Below are 16411 nucleotides of genomic sequence, written 5' to 3' on the forward strand. Positions count from 1 at the left end.
ATTATCACCTAGATGATTGCATTGGACTAGGGTGTTTATTGAGTTGCAATTGTTGTGTCACTCTAAGCTTTTAAGCGTGAGTGCTATGTTTCTTGATTAAAGCTTTTAAGCACAACCAAGAGTTGTTTGAAGTATATCTTCACCACTGACTTTAAAATTCTTAATGGTTGTAATCACTGTTGTGATTGAGGGGGAATGAGTAGGTACTCAGGTCTTAGTTAAGATTGAAATTGCATTGGGTAGGTCTTAAGTGATAGGATTAAACTGGTGGTTTAAGTCCTGAATTAATACCTCTTATAGTGGATTTCCTCCCTGGCTTGGTAGCCCCCAGAGTAGGTGTGTTTGTCACCGAACTGGGTAAACAATTCTCTGTGTCATTTACTGCTTTTTACATTTACTTTCTGCATACATTACCTGTCTGCGCAGAATTGGATGTCATAACATCCAGTGTGACATCGATAGTTTGTTACTAGAATTTCAATTGGTATCAGAGCAGGCACCCTGCCTGTTAGTTTCTGGGTGAGATCTAGGGACATTACTTTCTAGTACCATGGACAAGGATGTAGGATTCTCAAATAGACCACCCATGTTGGATGGTTCTAACTATGATGACTGGAAACCTCGTATGATAGCCTTCTTGAGGTCTTTGGATAACAAGGTCTGGAGAGCTGTCAACAAAGGATGGGAACATCCTACAAAGACAGGTAAAGATGGAATCATTATGCAAATTCCTGAAGAAGAGTGGGACAAAGAGCAAGAGGCATTAGCCCTTGGAAACTCTAAGGCTTTGAATGCACTGTTCAATGGGATAAATAAGAACATTTTCAGACCGGTGCATCACTGTGAACTGGCTAAAGAAGTTTGGGATACTCTCAAAACAACTCATGAAGGTACCTCCAAGGTAAGGATGTCTAAACTCCAGATGCTGACTACTAAGTTTGAAAATCTGAGGATGAAAGAGGATGAGACTATTCATGACTTCCACATGAATCTTCACCACTGACTTTAAAATTCTTAATGGTTGTAATCACTGCTGTGATTGAGGGGGAGTGAATAGGTACTCAGGTCTTAGTTAAGATTGAAATTGCATTGAGTAGGTCTTAAGTGATAGGATTAAACTGGTGGTTTAAGTCCTGAATTAATACCTCTTATAGTGGATTTCCTCCCTGGCTTGGTAGCCCCCAGAGTAGGTGTGTTTGTCACCGAACTGGGTAAACAATTCTCTGTGTCATTTACTGCTTTTTACATTTACTTTCTGCATACATTACCTGTCTGCGTAGAATTGGATGTCATAACATCCAGTGTGACATCGATAGTCTGTTACTAGAATTTCACACATAAACTGGTTTTATATAATATTTTAATTTCATACATGATAAATACAAGCAAAGGCACATCTTTTCTATAAGACTATACCTATTTTATGCATCTTTCAAGACTCGAATGAGGTAATACATGGCACTTTCGACACCATTATCATCCTTTTGTGCTAACATGCTTCCTATAGTAGAGTCTGACGCATAAATATACAACCTCATGCATCTATTTCTAACATAAGGGGACAAAATTGGAGGATTCATTGAGTACTCTTTTATTTCGTCGAACACCCTTTGATGCTCTATCCACCATTTGAATACTTCCTTCTTCAGGAAAAATAGCGGCGAGAATGGTCGAATATTGCCACTAAGGTTCGAGATAAACTTCCTTACAAAATTAATCTTCCCAATAAAGGTTGGAGCTCTTTCTTAGTCGAAGGAGGTTAAGTTTCCAAGATGGACTTAGTATTGTTCTAATTAATCTCGATGCCCTTTTTATGGACAACCAATCCAAGGAAGTCTCCAGCCTGCACACAAAAAGCACACTTGAGGGGATTCATTTTTAGTATGTACTTCCTCATTCTTTTGAATGATTGTCGTAGATGGTCGAGATGACCATTTTCTGAAGCGGACTTAACGATTATATCATCAATATATATATTTGCATAAACATCTCGATATAATCATGAAAAATTGAATTCCTCACCCTCTGGTAATTTTCCCTAGCATTCTTCAAACCAAAAGGTATCACCACCCATTAGTAGGTGCCCAACACTCCTGGATATCGAAACACTGTATTCGGCACATATTCATCTGCAATAAAATTTTGGTTATAACCAAATAACCATCTAGCAAATTGAGATATTCATAACCCACTGCTGAGTCGACCAACATTTTGACGATGTGCATTGGGTATTCGTCTTTTAGGGTTGTTGCATTTAGATCTATGAAGTTGATGAAAACCCCCAATATTACGTTTTTATTAATCACTAGAGCAATATTTATAAGTCATTTGACATACCTCGCCATCCTTATGAACTTACTCTTCAAGAGGCTTCCAATTTCCTATTTGGTTTTACACATCGCCTCTGGTGCAAACCGCCTAGGCATCTGCTTGATTAACTTCTTCGCATGCTTTATTGGTAGTTTTAACTCCATGAAATCCCTGCTTAAACCTGACATTTCATTATAATCCCAAGCAAGCAATCTTTAAATTCATGAATTAATTTAATTACCTCCAACCTTAGACTCAGGTTAATGTTGGCGCTGATATATGTCGGCCCCTTAACGATTCCATCACCCAAATTGACTTCCTTAAATGGATCATGGGGCTACATCTCTGTTGCTGATGCGACATGATCCTTTTCAAAGCTCAAAGGCTCATCATCATAGATGTAATCGAGCCTCTAGCTTTTTAAGCCATCATCTTTTATGCCTATTGGATTGCGGCATTTTGACTAGATTTGGCTCAACGTTGATTCTCTTCCCCATGTCGAACACCTCTAATTAGTTGGCTTCGACAACCATATATGGTATCTCGACCTCTAAGGCCACTTTTAGTCTAGTTTTTGCTACATAAGCCGAATTTTTTTCTAGTGTATCGAACTCAGACATCTTCGTCGAATTCGTCCCCCCATCCACCCAATCAGATGGTGTCACAATACCTCTCACCCATAAGTTCTTTGTCCCACGTAAATCCATGGGTTGGGTGCAGTTTAAGAGAGTAAAATGTCTCTTCCAAATGTATGTATGCAAACTGTAACACCCGATAATAATATGATAATTATTTAAATTAAGTTAATAATATATTTATTAATTTAATGAGATAATTGGATTATTATTATTATTTTCGGAATTATTAAATTATTATTATTGGGATAATAATATAAATTGGAAAATATATAAGTGTGAAATAAGGAAAAAGAATCCCATTTGGTAAAAAGAAAGTTTCACGTGAAACAGAGAAGCGATTGAGAAAGTGGAGAAAGGGCAAGAGGAAGAACCAGAGAGCAAAGGTTGGAGCTTAAAGATTCGCCAGATTAACTCAGGTAAGGGGGGTTTATCATCGTTTAATGGGTATTATGGGTTAGCATGTAATGGGTAGTGATAAATCGTTGAATTGACCCTAATTGGGATTGTGGAATGCTGAAAAGTTGTGATGGATAAGTTGTGTTAAAACTGAAATTGAACCTGTATTTGAGTGTGTTGTAATTTCCCGAACGTAGAGCTTTTTACGGAATTGGAATCGGAGGTCCGGAAGTCCTCCAACGGCGGAAAATGCGGAGAATTCTGCATTCTGCTTTGTGTTAGCGCAGGAACTGCTGTTTTGTCTGCGTTAACCGGTTAACCCAGGGTGTTAACCGGTTAACACTGTTGCGAATTGTGAAATTAGTGCTGTTTTGTCTGCGTTAACCGGTTAACCCAGGGCGTTAACCGGTTAACACTGTTAAGTTTTAGGCAGGAAGTGTGTTTGTGCTGCGTTAACCGGTTAACCCAGGGCGTTAACCGGTTAACACTGTTGAAAAGTGAGAAAATTGACATTTTAATGTTGTGTACATAATTGATGTTTGGCCTATAGTGGCGTATGATGTAATAGGGATTAATTCCCGCTATTTTGAGCAGTATAGGTATTAGTAGAGTGTGCTAATACGGTGGTTAATTATTTGACACGATATAATGTTTTGATACATGTGTTGATGATGTTTGATGGTATGCATAATGTTGTGAATGTACCTGTTATGTATGCAATTGTGAATGGACTGTTGTATGGCTTAGAGTGTGAGCATATGTCCATTGTGGATTTTGTTGTTGATGTTGTATTGCTAGATGATTAGCATGCATATTGTGGCCTTTATGGTGGTAGCTAATTCCCATGGTGAGGAATTAGTGAGTTAGTCATTTTGGACTGTTGTTGATGTTTGCATGCTAGGTGATTAGCGTGCATAGCATGGCCCATTTGGGGTGGTAGCTAATTCCCATGGTGAGGAATTAGTGAGTGAGTCACTAGGTCTCAAATGAGTGGGACTAGTGGGCTTGGTAGCCGTGCCTGGATTTGGACGGTGAGGTGAACTATATGTTCACAAATAGTCGGTACCGCATGCATGGAGTCTCATTGCATAATATGTGTATGGCGTATAATATGAATGGATGTATTCCAAGATTATACGTGTGTTTGTGTTGATGTTGAGTATGAATTGAGATTGTACATATGCTTTATGTTACCGTCGAGTATGATGTTTGAGTTGGTGTGCCGTTACTGAATGTGTGTTCTGATTAGGGTGATGAAATGTGTTATTTACTTAGCATTACATGATATGTTATAATGCTTATTATATCGATTGAGGAACTCACCCTTACAACCATTTTTCAGGTAACGAGCAGTGATTGCGTAGAAGTAAGTGCTTGGAGTCTAGTGTAGTCTCCTTAGTGGGTCGTGCTCTGATAGATGTAACATCGGGACGGGATGTTTTATTTGTTGAATAATTTTACATGTAATATGTTACATGTTTTACATGATTGATGAGATTTCTATCCGCTGCGTATTATGCAAATGCTTATGTTTTGAATTAATAAAAGAGCATGACTAAATATTATGGTGAATGGTGTGAAGTGTTTGTGTGACACCCTTAACTGCATAATTACTCTGATTTATATATGTTGTTTTAATTAAACATTTGGGGTATTTTAGAAGGGTGTTACATTAGTGGTATCAGAGCATAGTTGGTCGAGTCGAGTCGTAATTATTCTGTTTCCCCTGTACGGGATAGGTGTTGTGTAACCCTATCAGTACTTATTGTTTAGCTTGTTGGGTTTTCAGAATAGAGATGGCTGGAAGAGGTAGAGATGATGCTGCGATTGCTGAGGCTCTGGGTATGCTAGCTGGAGTACTTGGAGGGAATCCGAATGTTGTGGGAATGGGAGCTGCTCGTCAACTGAGTGAGTTCCAGAAGAACAATCCTCCAATGTTCAAGGGAGCATACGATCCAGATGGCGCTCAGAAGTGGTTGAAGGAGATAGAGAGAATCTTCCGAGTGACTGAGTGTGCCGATAACCAGAAGGTCAGGTTCGGTACGCATATGCTGTCAGAAGAAGCAGATGATTGGTGGGTTGCTACCCGCACTGAGTTGGAAACTGCTGGGAATGCTGAGATCACTTGGGCTGTATTCAGAGAGAGATTTCTGAGGAAGTACTTTCCAGAGGATGTCAGAGGAAAGAAAGAGATAGAATTCTTGGAATTGAAGCAGGGCAATCGGTCCGTTACTGAGTATGCTGCTAAGTTCACAGAACTGTCGAAGTATTACACTCCCTATAACGAGGCTACTGGGGAATTTTCAAAGTGTGTTAAGTTTGAGAACGGGTTGCGTCCCGAGATCAAGCAGGCTATTGGGTATCAGCGGATTAGAGTGTTTTCTGATTTGGTTGACTGTTGCAGGATTTTTGAACAGGATACCAAAGCCAGAGCGGAGAGCTATCAGCAGAGGGTTGATAGGAAAGGCAAGAATCAGAATGATCGTGGGAAACGGTATGCAGCTGGCAAAGGTTTCCAGAGACAGAGTGGGATGAAGAGGCCTAGTGGGGGAGACTCCAGTGCCCCTGCTAAGTGTTACAGGTGTGGTCAAGCTGGACATCGTATCCATGAGTGTACCAGTAATGAGAAGAAGTGTTTTAAGTGTGGAAAAGGTGGTCATTTGGCTGCAGAGTGCCGGTCGAAGACTGTGACTTGTTTCAACTGTGGAGAAGTGGGTCATATCAGTCCACAGTGTCCTAAGCCGAAGAAAGAGAATCAGTCGGGAGGCAAGGTCTTTGCTTTATCGGGTTCTGAGACTGCTGCAGATGATCGTTTGATCCGAGGTACGTGTTATATTAATGGCTTTCCTCTTGTAGCTATTATTGACACAGGTGCGACTCATTCCTTTATATCTTTGGATTGTGCTGTGAAACTTAAGTTAGAAATATCTGAGATGCATGGTAGTATGGTGATTGATACTCCTGCAAAGGGTTCAGTGACTACTACTTCAGTTTGTTTGAATTGTCCTTTGAGTATTTTTGGTAGAGACTTTGGGATAGACCTTGTGTGTCTTCCACTAGTGCAGATTGATGTTATTCTGGGTATGAACTGGTTGGTGTTTAACCGAGTCTATATCAATTGTTTTGATAAGACTGTGATTTTTCCTGAGATTGAAGAAGGGAAGAGTTTGTTTCTATCCGCGAGGCAGGTGAATGAAGCAGTAGTAGACGGGGCAGAGTTGTTTATGCTGTTAGCGACTTTGGAGGCTAAAGATAAACTGGTGATTTGCGATCTAGCCGTGGTGTGTGATTTTCCTGATGTGTTTCCTGAAGAAGTGAATGAATTACCGCCAGAGCGTGAAGTTGAGTTCTCGATTGATTTGGTACCTGGTACTAGACCGATATCGATGGCTCCGTACCGTATGTCTGCTGTTGAGTTAACTGAATTGAAGAGTCAGTTGGAAGATCTGTTGGATAAGAAATTTATTCGTCCGAGTGTGTCACCGTGGGGTGCACCAGTGTTATTGGTTAAGAAGAAAGAAGGTACTATGAGGTTGTGTGTGGACTACAGGCAACTGAATAAAGTGACGATCAAGAATCGGTATCCTTTGCCGAGGATTGATGATTTGATGGATCAGTTGGTTGGTGCGAGTGTGTTCAGCAAGATAGATTTGAGGTCGGGATATCATCAGATACGTGTGAAAACTGAGGATATTCAGAAGACTGCTTTCAGAACAAGGTATGGACATTATGAGTATTCTGTAATGCCTTTTGGTGTGACTAATGCGCCTGGAGTATTTATGGAGTATATGAATAGGATTTTCCATCCGTACCTAGACAAGTTTGTTGTGGTGTTTATTGATGATATTTTGGTGTATTCGAAATCTGAAGAAGAGCATGCTGAGCATTTGAGAGTGGTTTTAGAAGTTCTACGGGAAAAGAAGTTATTTGCTAAATTGTCCAAGTGTGAATTTTGGTTAGAAGAGGTTAGTTTTCTTGGTCATGTGATTTCAAGAGGTGGTGTTGCTGTTGATCCTTCTAAGATAGAAGCGGTATCTAAGTCGGAAGCTCCGAAGTCAGTTTCTGAGATAAGGAGTTTTCTTGGTTTGGCTGGTTATTATAGGAAGTTCATTGAGGGATTTTCTAAGTTGGCGTTACCGTTGACGATGTTGACTAGAAAAGGGCAAGCGTTTGTTTGGGACTCAAAATGTGAAGAAGGTTTCCAAGAGTTAAAGAGAAGGTTAACTACTGCTCCTATTCTGATATTACCGAGTCCGTCGGAACCATTTGAGGTTTACTGTGATGCTTCATTGTTGGGTTTGGGTGGTGTGTTGATGCAGAATAAGCAGGTTATAGCTTATGCTTCGAGACAACTGAGGGTTCATGAGAGGAACTATCCGACGCACGATTTAGAGTTGGCAACTGTGGTATTCGTTCTGAAGTTATGGAGACATTATTTGTACGGGTCAAGATTTGAGGTTTTCAGTGACCATAAAAGTTTAAAGTATTTGTTTGATCAGAAAGAGCTGAATATGAGACAGAGGAGATGGTTAGAGTTTCTGAAGGATTATGACTTTGGTTTGAATTACCATCCGGGTAAAGCAAACGTAGTGGCTGATGCATTGAGTCGGAAATCATTGCATATGTCTATGTTAATGGTTAAAGAATTGGATTTAATTGAGCAGTTTAGAGACTTGAGTTTGGTGTGTGAGAGTACTCACAATAGTGTTAAACTGGGAATGTTGAAGTTAACGAGTGGTATTTTGGATGAGATTAGAGAGGGTCAGAAATCCGATATGCTTTTGGTTGATAAGTTGACTCTAGTGAATCAAGGTCAAGGTGGTGAATTCAGAGTTGATGAGAATGGTGTTTTGAAATTTAGTAATCGGGTGTGTATTCCGGATGTTATCGAACTTAAGAAGAGTATTCTTGAGGAAGGACATCGTAGTGGCCTGAGTATTCATCCTGGGGCTACGAAGATGTATCATGATTTGAAAAAGTTATTTTGGTGGCCGGGAATGAAAAGAGAAATTGCGAGTTTTGTTTATTCTTGTTTGACTTGTCAGAAGTCAAAGATTGAGCATCAGAAGCCGTCTGGGCTAATGCAACCGTTGACTATTCCAGAGTGGAAGTGGGATAGTATCAGTATGGATTTTGTGTCTGGTTTGCCGAGGACAAGTAAGAATTTTGAAGCCATTTGGGTGATTGTAGATAGATTGACGAAATCGGCTCATTTCATTCCGATCAGAATGGATTATCCGTTAGAGAGATTAGCCGAGTTGTATATTGAAAAGATTGTAAGTTTGCATGGTATTCCGTCTAGTATTGTTTTGGACAGAGATCCTAGATTTACATCGAAGTTCTGGGAAGGTTTGCAGAGGGCTTTGGGAACTAAGCTGAGATTGAGTTCTGCATATCATCCGCAGACTGATGGTCAGACTGAGAGGACGATTCAGTCATTAGAGGATCTTTTGAGGGCTTGTGTTTTGGAAAAGGGAGGTGCTTGGGATTGTTACTTACCTTTGATTGAGTTTACCTACAACAATAGTTTTCATTCGAGCATTGGTATGGCACCGTTTGAAGCTTTGTATGGTAGGAGATGTCGGACGCCTTTGTGTTGGTATGAGTCCGGTGAGAGTGCTGTTGTTGGACCGGAGATTGTTCAACAAACTACGGAAAAGATTAAAATGATTCAGGAGAAGATGAGGATTGCTCAGAGTCGTCAAAAGAGTTATCATGACAAGCGGAGGAAGTCACTTGAGTTCCAAGAGGGAGATCATGTGTTTCTTCGTGTTACTCCGATAACTGGGGTTGGTCGAGCTTTGAAGTCGAAGAAGTTGACACCTCGATTTATTGGTCCTTATCAGATTTTGGAGAGGATAGGGGAGGTAGCCTATCGTGTCGCTTTACCGCCGTCACTTGCAAATTTGCATGAAGTTTTTCATGTGTCTCAGTTGAGGAGGTACATTCATGATCCGTCGCATGTAGTCCAAGTAGATGACGTACAGGTGAGAGATAACCTGACTGTTGAAACATCACCTATGAGGATCGAGGATCGAGAGTTGAAGCAGTTGCGGGGTAAAGAGATTGCCTTGGTGAAGGTAGCTTGGGGAGGACCAGCAGGTGGCAATGTGACTTGGGAGCTGGAGAGTCAGATGAAGGAGTCTTATCCAGAGTTATTCGCTTGAGGTATGTTTTCGAGGACGAAAACTCTTGTAGTGGGGGAGAGTTGTAACACCCCGATAATAATATGATAATTATTTAAATTAAGTTAATAATATATTTATTAATTTAATGAGATAATTGGATTATTATTATTATTTTCGGAATTATTAAATTATTATTATTGGGATAATAATATAAATTGGAAAATATATAAGTGTGAAATAAGGAAAAAGAATCCCATTTGGTAAAAAGAAAGTTTCACGTGAAACAGAGAAGCGATTGAGAAAGTGGAGAAAGGGCAAGAGGAAGAACCAGAGAGCAAAGGTTGGAGCTTAAAGATTCGCCGGATTAACTCAGGTAAGGGGGGTTTATCATCGTTTAATGGGTATTATGGGTTAGCATGTAATGGGTAGTGATAAATCGTTGAATTGACCCTAATTGGGATTGTGGAATGCTGAAAAGTTGTGATGGATAAGTTGTGTTAAAACTGAAATTGAACCTGTATTTGAGTGTGTTGTAATTTCCCGAACGTAGAGCTTTTTACGGAATTGGAATCGGAGGTCCGGAAGTCCTCCAACGGCGGAAAATGCGGAGAATTCTGCATTCTGCTTTGTGTTAGCGCAGGAACTGCTGTTTTGTCTGCGTTAACCGGTTAACCCAGGGTGTTAACCGGTTAACACTGTTGCGAATTGTGAAATTAGTGCTGTTTTGCCTGCGTTAACCGGTTAACCCAGGGCGTTAACCGGTTAACACTGTTAAGTTTTGGGCAGGAAGTGTGTTTGTGCTGCGTTAACCGGTTAACCCAGGGCGTTAACCGGTTAACACTGTTGAAAAGTGAGAAAATTGACATTTTAATGTTGTGTACATAATTGATGTTTGGCCTATAGTGGCGTATGATGTAATAGGGATTAATTCCCGCTATTTTGAGCAGTATAGGTATTAGTAGAGTGTGCTAATACGGTGGTTAATTATTTGACACGATATAATGTTTTGATACATGTGTTGATGATGTTTGATGGTATGCATAATGTTGTGAATGTACCTGTTATGTATGCAATTGTGAATGGACTGTTGTATGGCTTAGAGTGTGAGCATATGTCCATTGTGGATTTTGTTGTTGATGTTGTATTGCTAGATGATTAGCATGCATATTGTGGCCTTTATGGTGGTAGCTAATTCCCATGGTGAGGAATTAGTGAGTTAGTCATTTTGGAATGTTGTTGATGTTTGCATGCTAGGTGATTAGCGTGCATAGCATGGCCCATTTGGGGTGGTAGCTAATTCCCATGGTGAGGAATTAGTGAGTGAGTCACTAGGTCTCAAATGAGTGGGACTAGTGGGCTTGGTAGCCGTGCCTGGATTTGGACGGTGAGGTGAACTATATGTTCACAAATAGTCGGTACCGCATGCATGGAGTCTCATTGCATAATATGTGTATGGCGTATAATATGAATGGATGTATTCCAAGATTATACGTGTGTTTGTGTTGATGTTGAGTATGAATTGAGATTATACATATGCTTTATGTTACCGTCGAGTATGATGTTTGAGTTGGTGTGCCGTTACTGAATGTGTGTTCTGATTAGGGTGATGAAATGTGTTATTTACTTAGCATTACATGATATGTTATAATGCTTATTATATCGATTGAGGAACTCACCCTTACAACCATTTTTCAGGTAACGAGCAGTGATTGCGTAGAAGTTAGTGCTTGGAGTCTAGTGTAGTCTTCTTAGTGGGTCGTGCTCTGATAGATGTAACATCGGGACGGGATGTTTTATTTGTTGAATAATTTTACATGTAATATGTTACATGTTTTACATGATTGATGAGATTTCTATCCGCTGCGTATTATGCAAATGCTTATGTTTTGAATTAATAAAAGAGCATGACTAAATATTATGGTGAATGGTGTGAAGTGTTTGTGTGACACCCTTAACTGCATAATTACTCTGATTTATATATGTTGTTTTAATTAAACATTTGGGGTATTTTAGAAGGGTGTTACACAAACCATGTAGGGGTGCAAGGTATTATATTTGCTAGGTTCTTGTTGAAGTTTCTCTTGTCAACATGGTTTACTTCTGCCATGTAATGTCCTTGATCTGCCTCTATATTCTTAACTATTCCATCGTTCCTCCATATTGTTATCTTTGATGTAGTGATGAAGGTACTTCCCCGACTCCATGTATCCATTCCCCACCAAGCAGCAAATTATAACTAGATTTCGACGCAATAACCATGAAAATAGTGGGTCGAGTTATATACCCCATTGTCACGTCAACTTGGATAACGCCCATTGTTTTGCCTGTTTTTCCTTCGTAATTTAAGAGCACCATTGTCGCTACGCGAAAAATACAGAGTCACCATCGGTTTTTATTTATTCCAAAGGAAAGGGGAAATATCGAGAAAACCCCAAAGAATGGTCATCACAATCACGAACAGGTTCGGAAGTCGGTTATGCAAGGGGAAGGTATTAACACCCCTCACATCCATGGTACTCCATGTGAACCATCTATGAAGTTTACGCTAAAGCGGATATCGTTTATCGAATGTTTACTTGCCAAAGGTTTGCGAAGTGAAGGTAGATTTTAAATTTGTGTGTTCGCTAAGGATTGGATCCTCGTGCCTACGTATGCCCACTCGTTGAAGTGAGAAATCAGAGCCCCATAGTTCGTGGGTAGAAAATGTTATTTGTTTTGTTGATTTTATTACGTTGAAGAAGGGTTTTTGATGGTGATGCCCTAAGGCTCAAACAAAAGGTTTGAATGCGTTGAATTGTTTTTAGGTTTTGAGAAATGTGTTATTGGTTTCGGATTGCACTAAAGTCTATGGATAAAGGTTAATACTTCTAACTACCAAGCAAATGTCTTATGTTCGAAGCATTCAGAACGAGTGTAAGAAAGCTCCATTCTCATCCCTTCTTTACCACTTAAGGCTCGTGACATACAATCCTAATCGTATTTATTGTGTTTTTGAATTTGATTTGAAAAAAGACTGTTTGACGTTGGATCAAGGGTTTGTTTATTGATTTTGAAATAGTGATCGTTCCTAATGCCTAAGGAATAACTAACAAGAAATAATAAAGAAAACAAGTAAAAGTATACATCTGAAAGGGGAAGGAGGTACATGTAAAGTACAAGGGAGTGCAGGAAATAAAAGGTCTCATTGTCAGGTAGCCCAAGAGAAAGCCTTGTGTGTGCATAGTATCCTAAACTAGAAAGCGCATAAAATATTAAAGTATTCTTGAATCTTGAATGCTCCTTCCATGTTCGGGTCAAATAATTGTCCAAGGTCTCTTGCAAGGGTCCTAATGAGTCCCTAAGTCCATTGTCCAAGATACTTTCCATGCTTGGGAATTATTGTATTTTTGTATTTTTTTAAGTCTTTACCATTTTTAGGTTCATTTTAAGATGAGGTGAAGAATGTACAATATGTAATATAAAGACAAGTAAAGCAAATAAAGTAAATGACAAAAATTAAATGTTAGAGTTAGGTGCGGAATTTAAAAGAGTTAGATGTTAGAATGCGGAATTATAAAGTGTTAGGAGTTAGATGTTAGGTGTGTTAGGAATCAAGATTAATCAAAATCAAAAGAGGGATTATAAGAGAATTAATATCAATGTAAAAACCTAAATCAAATTCACAAATCACACAATTATCGTAAACTCAAAATTAAGTGAAATTCTAAAAAATCAAAGCAATCACAATAATTAAATCAAATGCAATTCTAAACAATTAGCTACTATCATCAAAATAAAATAAAATTAATTTCCAAAGTTCCAATCAATTATTAATATTCTAATATTAAGCTAATATTAATCTAACTAGATCTAATTAACCTCCCCAAAAACAAGGAAAGTGGACCAACAGAAAAAAAAAACTGCCTCGGCCTAACATGGAAAGCTCAAACGTGGGGGGTGTATGGACTTGCCAATGGTGTGCAAGAAGCAAACCAGCTTGGGCCTTATGATGGTAGCCCAAGGGCGGATAGCTGAAGGAAATGAAGAATGGAGGATCAATTGTTCTCCTTCTCTTTCACGCTTAGCCAAAAACGGAACCAACAAACCAAGTCTCATACAGAGACCCTGGTCGCGCCAGTTTCATCACCGGCGGCAGCGTGCTACACGGTGAAGCAACACATATCGTCTCCTCCGCCTATATCTTTCCTCTCAAAGCAATAAGCACAACCAACCGTTAAAGGAACTCACATTATGGATCGGTCACGACGCACACATCAATCACCAAATCAGAAGAGGTAATCACCTTGAACAAGCTCAGCAAAACCCTAGGTCACGCATTGAGTTATGAAATACGCACGTCTGAGAATTTCCGGAATGATGATTGTTTGTATCCGGCGAGAAGCTTAAGGTAACGTCCACTTATTCATTCTTTCCACCTTTTCCTTCACTCCCCTTCTCCTAAGAATCACTTTTATTGAACTATTACAAATCCGATGCGTGAGTGCGACGGTGATACGGAGTTATGGTCTAATTTGCAGGGGTGGTTATGGTGCTGACGACGAACGATCCAAACTCAGCGGAAGAAAACCGGAGCTTCAATGCTAATCCTGCTCTTATACAGAGCTTGCATATTGGAATTCGGTTCACGTATCTGTATGAGTTTCACGGAATTGGAACAAGGTGGTGAAGGTGGAGATTGAAGAGGAAGAGAAATAAGGATACGCAAGTGAGAGGGGAGAGGAAAATTCTAGAAAAAGTCCCTGAAGCCACCACTTTCACTCCCTCTATTGTGTCTTTATAGCATTGTGAAATGCAGAAATTGGATGCGTTTTGAATTGGTGTTGCTCCACATTTCAATTGCAACTCTGCGTTTTGCTTGTCGTCGCTTATACCGTTATTGCTGCGTTTTGTAATGGATGCTTGTGCGGGATTTATGTTTTGCACTGTCGTTTACTTGCGTTTAACTGCGTCACGTTTTGGAGTAGCAGCTTGCGTATCGCCGTTTTGGACTGTTGATTTGGCGTCGTTTTGAGTTGTTTTCGTATATGTAGCTTTGATTCGCGTTATTCTTGGTTGCGGTTGCGTTTTGGCTCATTTTTCGTTTGCAGCTGATGGTGACTTGTGCGTTTGGCTTTGCAGCTTTTGTGGCTTACACTTCCATGCTGCCGTTTTGGCTCTGGCACTGCGTTTGCCACAACTTTTTGCATCTAATAGGGATTAAATGATTTATTAAAGTTGGACATGGACAATGGTTAAATGAATTGGTTAATGATAAATTAGATTTTTGGTTTGAATTGGATGTTAATTGGATAAAATGGATTTTAAAATAAAATATGGATTAATTGGGTTTATGGAATGGGCCTAAATACCAAAAAAATAGATGGACTCCAAAAAATGATTAAATAAATTGCTCAATAAAGGAATTGGCCCATAAAGAAAAACATTTTTAAAAAACCGATTTGAACTCTAAAATCAGTATGCATTATCACAAACCGACTGAAAATAAAATAATGACTTCGAAAAATTAATTCGCCAAATGATAGTAAAATGATATCCAACATTAATTTGAATTTCAAAAATTAACTTTAATCTCCAAAATCACCCTTGAATTGAAATCAATGTGGACTTCAAAACTCGATTTGAACTTCTCGAGTTAATTTGGAGTTAAAATCAATTTGAAATTAAAATCACTTTGGAAAAAAAATTATGACCCAATGATGGATGGATGAAGATGATATGAAAATGTTTGGGGTTAATGACCTATATGATTATGTGAAGGGTAGGGTGAATTTCGGGGTATGACAGTTGCCCCTATTTAATCTTCTCGGACCTGAATGTAAGGATAGCAACGACATTCGGACAATCAATGTAATAGAGGATTAAATACTAAAATATCGGAAAATTTATACACTAGGAACAAATGGAATGCAATGTGAAGATATGTCACAAGGAACTTCTTCACTAAGATATGTGGGATGAACAAGCTAGTCTTTGCGCATGGTAGCTGCTGGGAATTGGAATGTTATGTGGTAAATGGATATATGAGAAGTTAGATATGCATGACCTATGCAGTATGCCAATGTAGTATGATTGATTTCTCTTTTTCATTTTATCTCTACTAACAAGTGTTAGAAGACACAGAGAAAGAATTTTCTGATGGGGGATATATGGTGATTATTTTTGGAATTATGAAATGGTTCTCTAGGTAAATCCTGGGATTCGGGATGGCAGATGACTTTACTAGGGACGACATTAGAGATTTTGGAAGGTAAATAGTAGGTCGTCAACTCTGAGGTTAGGGAGAAAAGCAAGAGCAACACTGATTGTTGGGGATTGAAACATTATGACCTCAATACTGCGACTGGGGTAAAACTGGACATTTTCAACTCCGCGGTTGGAAACAAATTGTGATCAACATCGATTCTGAGATTGGAAAAAGGATAGGCGTCAACTTTGGGGTTGGATATAATAGGATGGACATCGACTCTAAGATCGGGAACAAAAATGGTAGGCGTCAACTCTGAGGTTGAGTTTATAGATATGAGTTCTGGGGGGTGGAGGATAAGAAAACGACACAACAACTCGAAAGTCAGGAAAAAGGGAGTCATTCAACTTCGAGGTTATGGATAAAGGTATATCAATTCCTACGTTGGAAAAAGGTAGACGTTTAGCTCTGAGGCTGGGAGGGTATGGTAATCATTAACTCTAAGGTTGGAAAAATGTGGTTGTTCAACTTTGAGGCTGGAAAAAGATAGATATTCAGCTTTGCGGCCGGGGAAAGATAGACGTTCAACTTTGAGGTTGGGGGTACCATGGTACATCCACTATAAAGTGGAAAAATGGTAGATACTCAACTCTGAGGCTGGAAAAAGAATGGTAATTGTCAACTTTAAGGTTGGAAAAAAGGTAGATACTAAGCTCTGAGGATGAGGGTGGAAAAGGATAAACGTCAACTCTGAG

General features: G+C 39.3%; 1 long non-coding RNA gene across 1 annotated transcript; it reads left to right on the forward strand.

Annotated features, from left to right (window-relative positions):
• The first annotated feature begins 13441 nt into the window (after window positions 1–13441).
• LOC127105355 (uncharacterized) lies at window positions 13442–14745 on the forward strand. Its single transcript, XR_007794995.1, has 2 exons — window positions 13442–13859; window positions 13990–14745. It is a non-coding gene; the product is annotated as an uncharacterized LOC127105355 (long non-coding RNA).
• Window positions 14746–16411: the final 1666 nt, after the last annotated feature.

This window comes from Lathyrus oleraceus, chromosome 1 (genome assembly GCF_024323335.1).
Source record: "Lathyrus oleraceus cultivar Zhongwan6 chromosome 1, CAAS_Psat_ZW6_1.0, whole genome shotgun sequence".
Taxonomy (NCBI): Eukaryota; Viridiplantae; Streptophyta; class Magnoliopsida; order Fabales; family Fabaceae; genus Lathyrus; species Lathyrus oleraceus.